Genomic DNA, 17,987 nt, shown 5'->3' on the forward strand with positions numbered 1-17,987 from the left:
GAAACAAAGGGTCTGTGTCTCTCTCTGTCAGTATGCTGCTTTGCTGGGGATAGAACAGGAATGGAGTCTTAGAACTTTTAGTAAGTAATCTAGCTAGGTATGCGTTAGATTATGATTTCTTTAAATGGCTGAGAAAAGAATTGTGCTGAATGGAATGACTATTTCTGTCTGTGTGTCTTTTTTGTAACTTAAGGTTTTGCCTAGAGGGATTCTCTATGTTTTGAATCTAATTACCCTGTAAGGTACCTACCATCCTGATTTTACAGGGGTGATTCCTTTACTCCTATTTACTTCTATTTCTATTAAAAGTCTTCTTGTAAGAAAACTGAATGCTTTTTCATTGTTCTCAGATCCAAGGGTTTGGGTCTGTGGTCACCTATGCAAATTGGTGAGGATTTTTACCAAATCTTTCCCAGGAAGTGGGGTGCAAGGGTTGGGAGGATTTGGGGGGGAAAGATATGTCCAAACTATGTTTCCCAGCAAACCCAGTTAGAGTTTGGTGGTGGCAGTGGTTATTCCAAGGACAAAGGATAAAATTAATTTGTACCTTGGGGAAGTTTTAACCGAAGCTGGTAAAAGTAAGCTTAGGAGGTTTTCATGCAGGTCCCCATATCTGTACCCTAGAGTTCAGAGTGGGGGAGGAACCTTGACAGGTGCATACACTGCATCCATTTAATTCTCCATGGAATGGAATGAGGAGAAACGCAAGAGACAGCTACAAGCCAGTCCCAGCATAGCAGAAAGACAAAAAACAGAATTCTGGGTGCCTGTCTGCAGCAAAATAATAAATTATGTCACAAAAATGTTGAATTCTAAAGTGTCCTGGGAAAATAGCTAAATTCCACAGCTGCAGAATCATAGAGACCATGGGGCCCTGAGAGAGGTGGCTGGTGCTGTTCACACCTCTTAGAGACATTGTTTCAGGCTCTCTGCAGACTTAGACCGGCATCATTTTACACACTTTCAAGGTTCTCATTCTCACATTGTAATTTGTTTTCTTTTAGACTATTGCCCTCTCCTACCCAGAACCCCTCCATCTCCTCATCTCTCAAGGGAGAAGAAGGTCGCAACTATTGATGTGCTTTTTGCAAGTAAATGTGACATCACAACCTCTCATCTCTGCCATCTTGCCAAATTGCCCCATTACAGACCTGTCTGCCCTAGAGATGCTATGGAACTGCACCACCCCAATTGGGACTTCTGAAGGCATTGGATGAAATCCTGGCCCTATTGAAATCAGTGGGAGTTTTGCCATTTACAATGGGACCAGGATTTTACCCATTGTGTCTTCACAGGGGATATTTCCTTCCAGAACTCTTGGGGAGTAGTTGGTGTGCCAACCCCAGGGAGCATGGAGTGTGCTCTTTGCCTCTGGTCTCTTTTTCAAAGTCTACCTACTTGAGGTAGTTTATTCAGGTAACATTAAAAAAAATGATGCAGTCAGGAGATTTTAACCTTAGGCATAACTTAGCTGACAGTCACACCTAAACACATGCAGAAATGTTCCTATTTCACTAAGCTGCACAGGTTTTTGTTTCTTTATCTTTATCTTAGCAAAAAAAAGAATCAATTTTTTCTGGCTATATTTTTTATGCAGACACCACCGTTCTGTAATCGTTCAGCTGAAGACAGAATGCTCATTGCCTCCTTGGGACAGCTTTAGCCCAAGCTCAGAGTTTATTTAAAAAAAAAACCAAAACTGTTACTTCACCTGAATTCCAATAAATATGGCCCTGCAATCTGCACATTAATAGGCATTGCTTCTTCAGCAGTGTTCTGTAAACCAAAAGAAGTTCCAATAACTTTTCAGAGGCAGTAAAAATCAGATTTTGACAGACTAAAATCAAACAGCGATGGCCTCAACCACTGATGCCATTCTTCAAGTCTGACCCAACAGAGTGTATTACTTTGATTTGGCTGTACAGCCACAGACATATTATGGGCTATCTGAGTAGATGATTGAATGTGAAAAATATCTCTTTTAAGACAAAAATTGGGATTTTGGACCTGAGTGCCTGTCCATTAATGACAAAAAGTGCTGACAAGCAGAACAAATAGTGAGAAATGTAATGTCAAGGCCGCTAGTGAAATGAAGTTTCATAACTTCACTAGAGTTGATGGATGGGTAATGAGGATATTTTCAAGTGTAAAGATATACCGTATTAGGAACTGCATGAGGTTTTCTATCACAGTATGTTACTGTTTTGATGCTTATAGTATATGGTTGTGCAATTTAAATAAATAGTCATCTATTTATAAATCTTTAAACAGACTAATACTCTGTCACTCTTTAATATGCCAATGTATTTCTCATTTCTGTACCTAAGAATTTAGGCTAGAATTATTTTAGACAGTGAAAAGGCTGTAGAGAATTCCACAGCATCAAAGACTCAGAAATCTGACATTAACAGCATTGTAAATCTGACATGAACAATTTATCAATTTAGCAGTGACTTCAGAGGAAAACTTTGCTAAAATGCATTCCTCTGAGTGTTATCTAACTAAGAAATAATCCTTCAGGTCGCTGCAAAATGTATCCCACCTGACTTGCCTTAGATTACATTGAGGATATAGCCATCATCTTTAAACCAGTCAATTGAGAAGGAATTGTATGTCACTAAATTATTTCTTATCCTCAAAAAACAGATTGCAGAAAACAGGAGGGAAAGAACTGATGCTTTTTAGTAGATACATGTTCTCTTCTGCTTAGGCTGAAAGAATAGACTGGCACGTCTTGGAGGGTTCCTCCTCCTGGCCTCAAAAGGAAATAAATGCCAGCATCAAAACACATATCAGGGAACTCAGGATCACAGTTTATTAAAGCTATTTGTAGGAGGCTTATGGATACATTTCAAGCATCAAAAACCACATCAGGGAACTCAGGATCAAAGTTTATTAAAGCTATTCCTAGGAGGCTTACAGATACATTTCCAGCACAGTGCTTGGGAATTAGAAGATCCATTTCCCTTTTGTGTACGTGAGTTCTTGGGAAACATTCTGGATATGAAAATGTACAAGACATGTGGGGGTGTTCACAAAAGAAAAAAAAAGTCCCAAAAATAAGGGTAATAATCAACCCAAATTGTCAGTATCTTTTCCAAATTCAACCTTACTGGTCCTAGGTTCACCTTTTATTAGATGACTCAGCAAGTAAGGTGTAAGATTTTCATTCATTCGTCATCTTGAGATCAGTCTGTGACCAGTTGTCTGGGATGGACCATATTGAGAATGCCACACTCAGGGCATACTGCAAGAAACAGGGCGGACAATCCTCCGAAACTGGTGGTTATTCTATAATTAGATTCACCCAGCCAGTAATAAAAGAGCTTCTGGAGTACCAGACTGGTTAACTAGAAGCCAAACACAGTCTGCTGTGACTTGGCTCCCATCCTGACAAACAAATCTAATACTCGAATGCAAGTGTAATTGACTTTAATGGGCTTTGGATCAGGCCCTATATATACACCATAAGATAATTCAGGAACTTAAGTTAGTGCAAACTATGGCTGGTCACTTAACAAGCAGTGCTTCACACAGACAGAACATTATATCACTCACTTCTAGTCAGCTTTCCAGAGGAGTTTAAGTTATTGGTTTTGAAGTATAAAGGAAACTAAGGGAATTTCACTGGGAGTAGTATCTCTTTTGACAATCCAGTCTTCATTCTGTTACCTCAAGAGGAATAAGGCAACACTTCAGAAAGGAAAACTTTAGAAATGGTAAAGGGGAGATAAAAGGAAAGCCCTTTTCTCAGAAGGTGCAGACTCGATTCCCTCCTGTATCTGACACTAGTGGATTTAGCTGACAATAAGGGTGTCCCTCCCTCCTTGTGTAACGTAAATAAAATAAAGAGAAGCCAAGGTGATATGGTGCAAACAAAGGTAAGTGTATTCAGGGTAAAGGTACAGAAGACTGGGAGAAATGGGGAGGTGGGGGAGAAGAAACACAAACCTAACCAATAAAATGAAACAGTGACTGGCTTTAGGAGCTTGAAGCTCAGACCCACAAAACCTCCCTTGGTGTTCAGAAAAATAATAAATGAAACCCCAATACAGAAACCTCTCCTACTATATTCAGGCGCAGTGGATGCTATGCACAGATGCAAGGCCCAGGACCTTCAACTCTCTGGCTGATTGGGAGCCTTTGAGGAGGACCACTGGGGAGTCCTGACAACTGGTGGACTTTGTCGCCGGTGGGGAGACCCTCTGGGATGATGGGCACCAGGAAAGCTGCAGGATTCCCTCACAGTTAAGATGGTTTCGCAGTGGCGGGAATGATGATGATGACAGGCCTCTCCTTCCTCTGTCTTGCTTCAGGATAGACGATGTTCTTCTTGCTAGCTCTGGAACATTGGGAAGACCTGACCATGCACGCGCTGCCACTGGAATGGACAGCCCCACGGAGGCACTGAGCAATCTTATATAATCTTTAAGGTGGGAAAAATTCTGATGGAATAGAGTGTTGGGGGTTGGTTTTGGTGGGAAAAACTGATTCTGTCCGGTTTGAGCCAGGAGACTTCAGTGTCTAAGTTGTAAAGAAATTCACTTACAAAGATGGAGTCCAAGGGTCACAGAGGATATACTCCATACTGGATTTCATTAGAGCCAGTGATTTACATAATCTTTATGCATTATTAAAACAACTAATTAAACACATTTAAACAATACCAACATAACATTTTTTTCTACCAATGCTCTTGAAAAGTAGCCTTGTGATCAAGAGACAATTGACCCAACAGCTTCCTGATTTAAGAAAAGAGGAGGTTCCTGAAAGGTTTCCTGTGAATGGTCCTCAGCTGTGGAACTCAGTCCTTCTATTGGTTTTACAAAATGCAGATTTGTTTACTTTCCAGGCTTTAGTAGAGAGATAGCGGGTAAGTAAGGGAGTTGCAATTTTCTTGAGTAATGTATATGAGGCTTCATTTGGTTGGGTAAATAAGTAATATTAGGTTGGGGACTTTGTATACTTTAAATATATGTACAATTGCCTAGAGTTTTGGGAAAAGTAGTTTTAAAAGAAATATACTCTCTTATGCACTCACCAGTAAATATATAAATAGTGGGTTTTGTGTTTTGTTTTTTTTACATATTGGCTGCTTAGTTATGTTTGGGTCTCTCAGAACCCAGTAGTGCTTATAAAATGTTAATAGCTTGGGTGTTTTAATAAAATGCTACTTGGACCTTTGTGCTGGTGCACTAATGCCTCTGTGCCTCCCTTTGGTCAGAAATAGTGTTCCACAGAGTCGACTCAGTCCAGTGGGGCAATCAGTCAGCCCTTCTTGCTTGAGTCTGTATGGTAGTCCTAGTCTGGATTATGCAGGGTGTTAGTTTCAATGCCTCTGGAGTGTATGGAGTTTCCCATCATACTTTGCAGGATCTAGCTAGAAATCTCTTTTGATTCTTAAGACCCTGTTGAGGGATTGGTGGGGGAACCCAGGCCCACCCACTCCACTGAGTTCCAGATCAAGGCTCTTCAACCAGGTAGGAAGAATCAACCCTCAACAATTACTCTGCTGTACCCTGAGTTCCTCCCTCGGTTCTGTGGCTTTATTAATCCTGTAGTTCCAGTCACCCCTTCTCTGGGGTGTGGTCTGTCTGTGGTTTCTCGCCAGTTCACTGGGAGGACACACCTCTAGCCTGTTTGCTCCTCTGGCAGACACCCCACCTATCTGCTCCTCAGCTCTTTTATTCTCCCAGCTGTGGTGAAATTGCCAGTCAGAGCTGTCTGGTAGTCACTTCATGAACTTCTTAGTTGCCAGGCTAGCATGGGATATATACACCCCAGGACAGGGCAAAACATAACAGATGATATGTGGAAAATATATCTATAAATATATGATTCTCCAAAATGCTGCATAGAATTTCTTTAAGGGAAATTCAGGAACCTAGAGTGATCAGTATGGTTCCTTCAAACTGTTGGTTTTGAAATAAGGAAGGCTACCATTTACATCAAATTTCTAATGCCAAATCTTCCTCTTCTATTCCAGGGAAGAAATATAGAATGACGTAAAGTACTCATTATGTCTACCAAAGTCGTCATTAAATAGGTCTACATTTTAACATATAGCATTCCCCCTCTTCTAAACACATGGTATGCCCTGTCAACTTCCATACATTTTACAGTAAATTGTTTTAATCTGCTCCATCCTGCTTAAAGAAATTAGACACTTTCTATGCCCAATCTGGAGACATGTGGAGAGCTTGCAATTTTTCTTTTCAATGAAATGGCATCCAAAGAAGGAAGTTAATTGGGGGATTTTAATTAACAATGGAAAAAAATCAAAACACAGGTAATAGTATTAGGTCTATTTAGATTTAAAGACGTATAAGAGAAATTATTTTAGGAGAAGGCATGAGGCTTGAACCCTCTCCCATTGTCGCAACTGGAAAAAGTCCAACTGACTAAACTGGGAGTGGGATGAGGCCTAAGAGATGTTACCATCACTCTTCTTAAGTCTTTTATTGCTTTGTTAGGATTTCAAGTTGTCTGTCTACCTCAGGAATGAGAAGTGTATATTTTCCTAGTAGCTAAATGTATATTTCATTGATTTAAAATGTGTTTTGCAAAGCTATCCCTGTCACCATTAGACTTATCTATTTATAGGCACTTTCCCTTCCTGAATTCTGTTTAGAGAGCTATAGTAGAAATATCCTTCTATGCTACCACAGTATGATATCTAGCCAGACATGGTTTTACTTAGTATTGTCACAACGTCCAGACTGTCTTCTTAGAGGGTTACCCAGTGATAAATTAATCTCAAGACACAGACTGACATCACAACTGTGGAATGACTGAAAATATTCTTTTTTTAAATCCTTCCTCAGAATTCTTCTTTATTGATGCCCACAAATGCTAAAACCTGTCAGTAAAAATACAATCATTCATCCAACATCAAGGAATAAATGTATCATTAAAGTTGTTCTAAGTTAGAGGCACCCTTCTGGTTCTCCCAGGCCTCCTGCATTTTTGGTTGCCTATCTATTTAGACTCTACATTCTACAGGGCAGGGACCCTGTCTTGTTCAGTCCTTAATAAATTGTTGATCCTTAGCAAGCAATAAATAATGATAGAATAGCTAACCAAAGTGGTTCTAATTTCAAGATTTTCTTTTGCAAATGTGATGCTAGAATAGTATCACATTACCTATGCAGTTGCCTGAAAGTACATATGATATCTTACATATGCCTGAAAGTACATTTGACAAACATAAGGCACTATTTCTACTGATACCCACAGAGAACTGAGAAAATATCACACATCTTTACTTGGGAGTTTGACATAGTCAATAATAACACTTCCAACAGATATCCTAGCATATTGTGCTTTGCATCTTCTAAAATTATTCTTTTTGCATGTTAAATCTCAGTGGACACACACATTGTCTCTAGATGTTTTGCTTTCTTCCTACATTAATTAGAAAAGGTTACCATAACTGGTGAGATGCTCAGAGTAATGCACACGACAATGACAGAGAAATGGGATTAAAGTGGCTAACCCATGACATAACAGAATATAGTAAAATGAGAGTCAATCTCAGAAAATGGAAACTAATAGTTTAGAGCAGCATTTCTCAAACTGGGGTCCATGGACCTCTGGGGGATCCATGAGGGCACTCCAGGGGGTCCATGGGCCCTGCTGATTAACTCCTCCCTGCCCGTCCCTCAATTCCTCCCTCTCCCTCCCAGTGCATTCTGCACTCCGGGAAATAGCTGTTCAGGAAAGGAGCAGAGACAGGGCCTGCTCAGGGGAGGGGTGGAAAGAGGTGGGGAAGAGGAGGGGCAGGGGTGGAGAGGGGTCGGGAAGAGCTGGGGTGGGGGTGGGGCTTTGGGGGAAGGAGTGGAGTGCGGCAGGGGCTGAGTGGGGGACTTGAGGGTCCATGAAAAAACATTAAATAAAAATGGAGGTCCTCGGGTTGATAAAGTTTGAGAAACGCTGGCTTAGAGGAGTCCTCATTCCACAAGAGCCCATTGATTTTGGTATTCCTCTGGATGAAGCATATATTCGTAAATAAGGGTGAAGTTTGGCCCAGTGTATCCTGTATGAAAGAATACAATTCTTGTTCTGAATCAATAGAGTGTTCACATTTAATTTTTTTTCTTGTTGCCCAACTGATGTCAGACAGAGTCACATTAGAGTTTTGCCAGTGACTCCAGTGAAAGCAGGATCAGGTCCACAAACAGTTTATGTACTATCTTTTAATTTGACCAGTACAATACATTTTTGAAGTTATTTGTTCAGTTGTCAAGGAATTGTATTCCCCAGCTAAATCAGTTTATCTGAACTAAGCAAGCAAAGACTGCTAAAATAATAATAATAAAAAGTTTCCAGGCCAAAAATTATTTCACCCTTTTTATATAATTTTAAATTCTGATGTGGAGTATAAGATAAAAAATTCTTGAAAGAGCACTCCCTCGGAAATAGCATGTCTGTTGTTCAAGATAAATATGTAGCAAAAAGCTTAGAGCCAGTAACTTTTTCTGCTGCTGAGAAATGTGAAACACTTTTCTGTATCTGTCAAGCAAATACATCAGCTGAGAACACCCCCCGTTGATCTTCCAAGTCCCCAAATATTACACACACTGGTGTATGAAGCAATCAACATTTTGAAACATGAGTTTAATTCTAATTTCTCCATTATTGAATTGACAGAAGAGCAATAAAAACAGCCCTACTTGGAACCTGCAGTAAACTCATCTGGTAGATTGAAAATACTGTGGCTCAAAGGTGTCCCCACAGAGAAATAAAAAAGAAACCAGGAAATGTTAGAAGGGACATACTCATATTTCTTCACATGTATAAGGATATGTCTGCTTTTCTGGCCACAAATAATTATATATGCTGGGCCTGATCCAGTGGTAAATACAATTATATTTCCACTATGTAGTGTTATTAGAGAGTAAGATATCTCTCTAATGTCCTGGGACCGACATGGCTACAGTAACGCTGAATATGCAGTGGTATGTGAAATAGCGTACAATGAGGTAATGCTTAGGTATTGCAGTAGGCCACTGCAAGATGTCTTTTCTGGTTGTTGTTTCCTACGTCCACCCGTAGCTTTCTTTATACAGGATCCACTTATTTCAGTAGGACTTCTGGCGAATAAAGTGACACTCAATGTAAGTGTGACAGAATTTGGCACTATGTAAACACCTTTCCAGCACAGTGCTTATGTAATCCACACACCTCCTGGATGTGGTGTTCTGTCCCATCTAGTGGCACCAAGATCACGTAGAGAGAGAGAGAAAGATTAATGAGTCTGCTCTACAGCTTTAGCTAATAACCATATGACTTTCCGCTCATGCATTCAGCTCCAGAGGTCCCAGGTTCAATTCTGCCTGCCAATAACCAGGGTCTGTTGGTGTTACAACTGTGGGCTTGTCCGGGATTTCAACTGGGAAGTCTCTGAAGCTCAGGACGCACTTCCTCAGCTGGGGGATGTATGTAACCCACACACCTCCTGGGTGTGATGCTCTGTCACATTTAGTGGCACTGAGGCACACAGAGGCAGGGCAGAAAAGGTGGGGGAATAGCACTATATGTAAGGGAGCAGTATGACTGCTCAGAGTTTCGGTACGAAACTGCAGAAAAACCTGAGTGTCTCTAGATTAAGTTTAGAAGTGTGAGCAACAAGAGTGATGTAGTGGTGGGAGTCTGCTATAGACCACCGGACCAGGGGGATGAGGTGGATGAGGCTTTCTTCCGGCAGCTCGCAGAAGCTACTAGATCGCACGCCCTGGTTCTCATGGGTGACTTCAATTTTCCTGATATCTCCTGGGAGAGCAATACAGCGGTGCATAGACAATCCAGGAAGTTTTGGAAAGCGTAGGGGACAATTTCCTGGTGCAAGTGCTAGAGGAGCCAACTGGGGGGAGCTTTTCTTGACCTGCTGCTCACAAACTGGGAAGAATTAGTAGGGGAAGCAAAAGTGGATGGGAATCTGGGAGGCAGTGACCATGAGTTGGTTGAGTTCAGGATCCTGACACAGGGAAGAAAGGTAAGCAGCAGGATACGGACCCTGGACTTCAGGAAAGCAGACTTCGAGTCCCTCAGGGAACGGATGGGTAGGATCCCCTGGGGGACTAACATGAAGGGGAAAGGAGTCCAGGAGAGCTGGCTGTATTTCAAGGAATCCCTGTTGAGGTTACAGGGACAAACCATCCCGATATGTCGAAAGAATAGTAAATATGGCAGGCGACCAGCTTGGCTTAACGGTGAAATACTAGCGGATCTTAAACATAAAAAAGAAGCTTACAAGAAGTGGAAGGTTGGACATATGACTAGGGAAGAGTATAAAAATATTGCTCGGGCATGTAGGAATGAAATCAGGAGGGCCAAATCGCACCTGGAGCTAGCGAGAGATGTCAAGAGTAACAAGAAGGGTTTCTTCAGGTATGTTGGCAACAAGAAGAAAGCCAAGGAAAGTGTGGGCCCCTTAATGAATGAGGGAGGCAACCTAGTGACAGAGGATGTGGAAAAAGCTAATGTACTCAATGCTTTTTTTGCCTCTGTCTTCACTAATAAGGTCAGCTCCCAGACTGCTGCGCTGGGCATCACAACATGGGGAACAGATGGCCAGACCTCTGTGGAGAAAGAGGTGCTTAGGGACTATTTAGAAAAGCTGGACGTTCACAAGTCCATGGGGCCAGACGAGTTGCATCCGAGAGTGCTAAAGGAATTGGAGGCTGTGATTGCAGAGCCATTGGCCATTATCTTTGAAAACTCGTGGCGAACGGGGGAAGTCCCGGATGACTGGAAAAAGGCTAATGTAGTGCCAATCTTTAAAAAAGGGAAGAAGGAGGATCCTGGGAACTACAGGCCAGTCAGCCTCACCTCAGTCCCCAGAAAAATCATGGAGCAGGTCCTCAAAGAATCAATCCTGAAGCACTTAGAGGAGAGGAAAGTGATCAGGCACAGTCAGCATGGATTCACCAAGGGAAGGTCATGCCTGACTAATCTAATCGTCTTCTATGATGAGATTACTGGTTCTGTGGATGAAGGGAAAGCAGTGGATGTATTGTTTCTTGACTTTAGCAAAGCTTTTGACACGGTCTCCCACAGTATTCTTGTCAGCAAGTTAAAGTATGGGCTGGGTGAATGCACTATAAGGTGGGTAGAAAGTTGGCTAGATTGTCAGGCTCAACGGGTAGTGTTCAATGGCTCCATGTCTAGTTGGCAGCCGGTGTCAAGTGGAGTGCCCCAGGGGTCAGTCCTGGGGCCGGTTTTGTTCAATATCTTCATAAATGATCTGGAGGATGGTGTGGATTGCACTCTCAGCAAATTTGTGGATGATACTAAACTGGGAGGAGTGCTAGATATGCTGGAGTGCAGGGATAGGATACAGAGGGACCTAGATAAATTGGAGGATTGGGCCAAAAGAAATCTGATGAGGTTCAATAATGATAAGTGCAGGGTCCTGCACTTAGGACGGAAGAACCCAATGCACAGCTACAGACTAGGGACCGAATGGCTAGGCAGCAGTTCTGCGGAAAAGGACCTAGGGGTGACAGTGGATGAGAAGCTGGATATGAGTCAGCAGTGTGCCCTTGTTGCCAAGAAGGCCAATGGCATTTTGGGATGTATAAATAGGGGCATAGCGAGCAGATCGAGGGACGTGATCGTCCCCCTCTATTCGACATTGGTGAGGCCTCATCTGGAGTACTGTGTCCAGTTTTGGGCCCCACACTACAAGAAGGATGTGGATAAATTGGAGAGAGTCCAGCGAAGGGCAACAAAAATGGTTAGGGGTCTGGAACACATGACTTATGAGGAGAGGCTGAGGGAACTGGGATTGTTTAGTCTGCCGAAGAGAAGAATGAGGCGGGATTTGATAGCTGCTTTCAACTACCTGAGAGGTGGTTCCAGAGAGGATGGTTCTAGACTATTCTCAGTGGTAGAAGAGGACAGGACAAGGAGTAATGGTCTCAAGTTGCAGTGGCGGAGGTTTAGGTTGGATATTAGGAAAAACTTTTTCACTAAGAGGGTGGTGAAACACTGGAATGCGTTACCTAGGGAGGTGGTAGAATCTCCTTCCTTAGAAGTTTTTAAGGTCAGGCTTGACAAAGCCCTGGCTGGGATGATTTAATTGGGGATTGGTCCTGCTTTGAGCAGGGGGTTGGACTAGATGACCTCCTGAGGTCCCTTCTAACCCTGATATTCTATGATTCTATGAGACCACTTAGAGAGATTAATGAATCTTCTCTATAGCCTTAGCTAATAGCCATGTGGCTTGAGGCTCAGGCATTCAGCTCCTGAGGTCCCAGGTTTGATCCTACCCACCGAAAATCAGCATCTGTTACACTGGTGTTAGGGGGCTTATTCTTTCACCCACTCACTTCCCTGGTTCTTCTCACATGAACAGAGAGCAACAATACCCGAAGTCCAAAGGTGCAAACAATTCAATGTTTATTGGGGTGAACTTCCGGCAAGCAAGATTCCAGTTTCCTTCCTTAGTATCTACCTTCCCAGCTCTGACACCACAGAGCCTTACCTGTGTCCCTGTTCCCGTTCCCCCCTTAGCAAAACATGATTCCAATTTCCCCACCCCCATTCTCTGTTCCCATTCCCCCCACCTTCCTTCCTGATTGACTGCAGACTATATAGTAAAACTTGAGTTCTGCTTAGCTATACCTTAACCAATCATTTTACTGAAATTTAACTAATCAATCCTAACATAGTGTAACATGATTATTTAACCAATTATATCCCACCACCTTAATTAGTTTACACCCAGCAAAATTAATTATACAGCAGACAGAAACAATCACAGAACCAGACAGAGATTATACAGACAAACAATAGGGAAATGGGGACTACAGTGACAGAACAACAAAGAAATGAGGATTTCACATCCCAACTATTGATAAGTGAGCTCTTGCCAGACAGGATGCTATCAAACTAAGTTTCCTTTTACATCTTCTAGGCACTTCCCTTTCTCTGGAGGTGATAGGCATTATCAGGACAGGATTGTATTCCTAACAGCCCAATAGCACCTTATTTCAATGTGACTAGTTTGAAATGTGAAGATGTGACCTTTTGCTTCCCAGCTTATGGCTGCCTCTGCTGCTCAACCAAAGGCCTTAGCCTAAGAACAGGGCCTCAGACTATGACAGTAAGAGAAGGCCCTTACAATGATTTTGATTCTGTCTTTTATACCTCTATAACTAGCTAAGTGATAAGAATACACTTAAATTAGAGTATAGGCCTTTACAGACAGGCCTGAATATCTATATCCTAACAACTGGTACTACAAAACATGATGGATGAACCTCAAAAGGTTTGGTTCACTAGGGTTCACATCCTAAATTGTCTAACCCAATTATCTGTGTTCTAGAATTAAGGGGGGAACTTTGTATTCAGTCCTGTGAAGATGCAACCACTCCCACTGTCATCAATACCCCTCAGAATTAGTTTCTGCATTAATATTTTGGTTCTAGTTGGATTAGAAATGTTTGGATTATTTCACTTTTACTGCTTATCCCCAGCCAAGAATGGGAAGAACTAATATAAGATGGTTTGTTTGTTTGTTTGTTTTAAGACATGTTAACTAGACATTTTGGATCTTCAAAAAAAGACTCAGGTTTGATTTATTTTGAATTTTGTTTCAGACAAAGGCTTACATCAGTTCTTTGGCAATGGACTACAGCACGTGTCTGTGACAGGTGTCGGTTGGTCCTCCGAGCCCCTAGGGGCGATGGAGAGCAATGGTCCCCGTGGCAGGCCTCGGCCCCACCTCCTGGGCGTTGGGGAATTAGCGGGAAGGTGTGCCGGCCGGAGCCAGTAGCGTGCCCCGCAGGCAGGGGAGCGCCGGCCGGAGCCAGTAGCGCGCCCCGCAGGCAGGGGAGCGCCGGCCGGAGCCAGTAGCGTGCCCCACAGGCAGGGGAGCGCCGTGGTAGGGGAACGCAGGCCCACCCAACTCCACTGCGATATGGGTCTCTCCATATCCTGGCTGTGAAAAGCAACAGAAGCAGAAGTACCAAGGATAAATTTGACGACTGTATGTTTCTGATGCCGTATTTCTGATTAAACCAGGAAGCACAAGAAATCAGAAGAGGACATCTGTTCTCATGAGATTTCAAGCTTGTAATTTAGACCAGAGAGGTTCAAATAGTGATTCAAAAGTTCTGGATACTTATCTGTACCACACCAAACCTTTTCATATGGTATAATTACTGTACCACTCATTAAAAGGTGTGAAAATCATATTCCTTCTAATAAATATTTAAAAGATAACAAGTCATTGCCTCTTCATTGAATTCCCACTCATCACCATTATTACATATTTAAGGCTATTTTGTGTCTTAGACTATATACCTATGTCAGGGAATAAAAACCTCAGTTATATTGCTGAGCAGGCTACCTGAACCTTGTATGTGAGTGCATAGAAATAAGCAAACACAGAGCTGTTCTTAAAGTCTCAGTTTAACTGTTAGGAGTAACAACTAGTCAATTAATATTGGTTAGGTTGAGGGGCATTTGGGGACTATTGATTTTTTGACAGATTAGTTTTAACGATTCACATTTGATACCTAGTAGAATTAATGCTAAGCATAAATTATAAGTCCTGCATCTTTAAACATGAATGAGCTGGCACCTCCAGTTGACATCTCCAACCAAGACCATTAATATGCAAAACCATGCTGCTTAGGAGAATCAGGGAAGACAAGGAAAAAGGCACTACTAGACTCACGATAAACATCTGTACAGGGAACCAAGGGGGTTCATAACTTCAGAGCAGATCTGACCAAACCCCTTCCAGTATGAGATGAAGACCATACACACACATACCATTTGAAGACTACTTTGTGTGTGCCGAGGAACCCACTTAAGGGTTGATATCATACCATATCAAAGTGCAGATGTCTGGTGATTGCTACCCAGGACAGTCGTAATTTACTATGTTTTTTTCTTCAATAAGTTACACGGTTTCCCAAGGATATCATACATAATAATATAGCTGAACCCTGATTTCCCTTTAATTTCCACTGGACACACTCATTTCTGCTTTATAACCTTTTGAGGATCACCAGCACAATCTTATTTTTTGTGTTATACCACTTAATAGGTTTCAACTTGTGTTCAATATTTCAATGCAGTTTTAGTGTTAAATGCCCATGATTTTAATGCACATGCTATTGAAACATATGGCCCAATGTTTATATTGTATATCATTTGCAACATCAGTTTTATATAATGCATATTTTCCTGAGGCTATTAATCTTATGAGACTATGCTTCTTTTGAAATTTACTTACTCCAGCATTTTGTTGGAAACCAGTTTAAGATCAATCTGCATAATGATTGTGAACTGTTATTGCTATGTTTCAGAGTAACAGCCGTGTTAGTCTGTATTCGCAAAAAGAAAAGGAGTACTTGTGGCACCTTAGAGACTAACCAATTTATTTGAGCATGAGCTTTCGTGAGCTACAGCTCACTTCATTGGATGAAGTGAGCTGTAGCTCACGAAAGCTCATGCTCAAATAAATTGGTTAGTCTCTAAGGTGCCACAAGTACTCCTTTTCTTTTTGTTATTGCTATGCTCTTTAGCAATCACTAGCCCTAGCCTTAGATTTAGCCCTGAGTAAGGGGTAGTGCATAACTGTTTCATCCAGCAGTAGCCCAATGAAGGAACTATCTCAAGAGTCACAATTCCTAACCCTTGCCTTCTTGACCCCAGGACAGCATTGTTCCCTCTTAGTTCAAGGGCAGCCCTATTATCCCCTACTCCTACACAGCCAGCTATTCTAGCCAGGAAGGTGGGGTTATTTTTCAGGCCTCAAGCTATTCTACAGCCCACCCTCTTGTTGACAGTGGGGAGTATCTAGGAAGCAGAGGCTGCACTCCATGCCAGACCCAGATCCAAGATCCAGGTAGTCTGAGGAAAGGAATTGGGGAGAAACTTATTCCCTTGATGCATACACGAGTAAGATGAGATCACAGACTAGTAATTAGTAAATTACTCCTGCAACCATATTATGTAATTATACAGCAACACTGATAAAGAACTCGTTGTATATCTGCCTGCCTGTACAAGAGTTTGCATATTTGAATTTGTTTGTGTCTGTGTTTCATTTCTTGGAGGAGAGACAGAAGAGGGAAAAGAACCTTAACTTTCTAGTCAATGTTAATAGATGACGTGATGATTACAAATCTTCTCTCAAATAAAGTCAGAAAAATAATAGTAGACTTCTGACACAATCCAACACTGTGACTGTTGTAAAGTTTTTAGAAATTGCTTTGATGTTTCCCTGCATTAAGTGCTCCAATTTTGGAGAATTTTTAATAGCCTATACATATAAAGATATGAGGAAATTTAAGCTATCAATCTAACGTGTCCCCCCACCAGCATGCTACTGTTATGCTGGTAAAACAATAAAGAAATCTTTGATTTCACGTACATTGCAGTAAGACATGAAAATCAAAAATATAACCATGCTTTTAAAATGCAAGAACATGATTACAACAATCTTTGGTACCATATATTTTGTATATTGAAATATCACTGAACTGGTAATGAACAGTTAGATGACTAAATAAATAAATATAAAATGTGTTCTATTTTTCATTAACTCTAACGATGCTATTAACAGAGAGTTAGAGATGTTCAGAGATCTATTTTTTTTTAAAAGGTATAACTTCAAAGTTTCTGTTATTTACAGACAGACCTGGCACTAGACATAAGCAGACTAAGCAACTGCTTCGGGCCCTGAGCAGCTCAGTGGGCCCCCAGATTCACTTTTTATTAATTATTATTATTGGGGGAGATATTCTTGCTTAGGTCCCCAATGGGCTATCACCACCTCTAAGTTTCAGAAAATTATCCACTTTTAACTATGTTTCCTGTGGATCTTTGTGCACCAGCAGGCGAGCAAGTCTCATTTGAAGTCTTGCTCTATCTGCTTTTCATATTCGAATGATGCAGAAATGACAGTGGGGGAGATGCTCTCTCTGCATGTTGTCAGTACATACTACTAAATAATATATAAAATAATACTAATAATTAATGATAATGTTAAGCATGCTGTAGACTTCTCAGAAAATCCTAAAAACATGAGTAAATATTATCCCAGTTTTCTTAGAGATAGTGAATTTGCGGCACAGAAGGGGAAAGGATTTTTCCAAATTCACACTGTAAGTCAGTCATCGAGTGGAAACCAGAAGACATGTTTCTTGCTTCATGATCCCTTGCTTGAACCACTAGATGACACGGATTCTATATACTGTTTGTACCACTTATAGGGTACACTTACATCATACATGGTTGTGTTCAGGATGCTTTGTTGTAGCTAGCAAAATCATAACAGGTTCCAACGTATTCTACAACTAAAATATAGTAGCCACTGAATAATAGCCTCACTGTAACTAATCATAGGTGAAGCAAAGTAATATGTGCATTTGAAAGATTTTCTTGTGATTAACAGCAGCTCTAAAAAATGTTAAACCAAAATAAGTCTCCACATGCCTAATCTGCAACTAATAGATGTGTTAGGTTAAAAGCTGGATAAATGTACAAATATGTGTATTACAAAGCAGGTCTGCTTAGGGTCAAATAGGCTGGGATCCAATCATCCAACGGAAATCCTATCATTCATGGCAGTGGGTTTTGGGGAGCCCACAGCTAGCCTATCTAGCTACCCACTGTTATTGATGTTAATCTCATCCTCCCTTCTTGTTACCTCTCATTTGTTACACTCTCTTGTTTTATCTTCTCTTAGATTGGATTCGAATTGCATTGAGGCACGGACCATCTTTTACTCTCTCCTTTTATTTATTTATTTTTCTTACTGTTCTCAGCACAATGGAGCCGGAGTATTGACTGGACCTTCAGGGTGCTGTCAAAGTAAACACACTGATTAATAAATAAAGACGTTTCAACAGATCACAGATCTGATTGAAAAAGTGAGTCTGTTTTTGAAGTTTTTTTGTTGAAGAATTGCCACTTTGAGGTCTGTTATTGAGTGACCAGAGAGATTAAAGTGTTCTCCTACTGGT

General features: G+C 41.3%; 1 long non-coding RNA gene across 2 annotated transcripts; it reads left to right on the forward strand.

Annotated features, from left to right (window-relative positions):
• The first annotated feature begins 863 nt into the window (after positions 1–863).
• LOC140908188 (uncharacterized) lies at positions 864–14,137 on the forward strand. 2 transcript variants are annotated; one of them, XR_012157795.1, is made up of 3 exons: positions 864–1,091; positions 4,078–4,433; positions 13,605–14,137. It is a non-coding gene; the product is annotated as an uncharacterized LOC140908188 (long non-coding RNA). The 2 variants fall into 2 exon arrangements; XR_013635504.1 differs by lacking the exon at positions 13,605–14,137 and adding an exon at positions 5,406–5,462.
• The last annotated feature ends 3,850 nt before the right edge of the window (positions 14,138–17,987 follow it).

This window comes from Lepidochelys kempii, chromosome 3, assembly GCF_965140285.1.
Source record: "Lepidochelys kempii isolate rLepKem1 chromosome 3, rLepKem1.hap1, whole genome shotgun sequence".
NCBI lineage: Eukaryota > Metazoa > Chordata > Testudines > Cheloniidae > Lepidochelys > Lepidochelys kempii.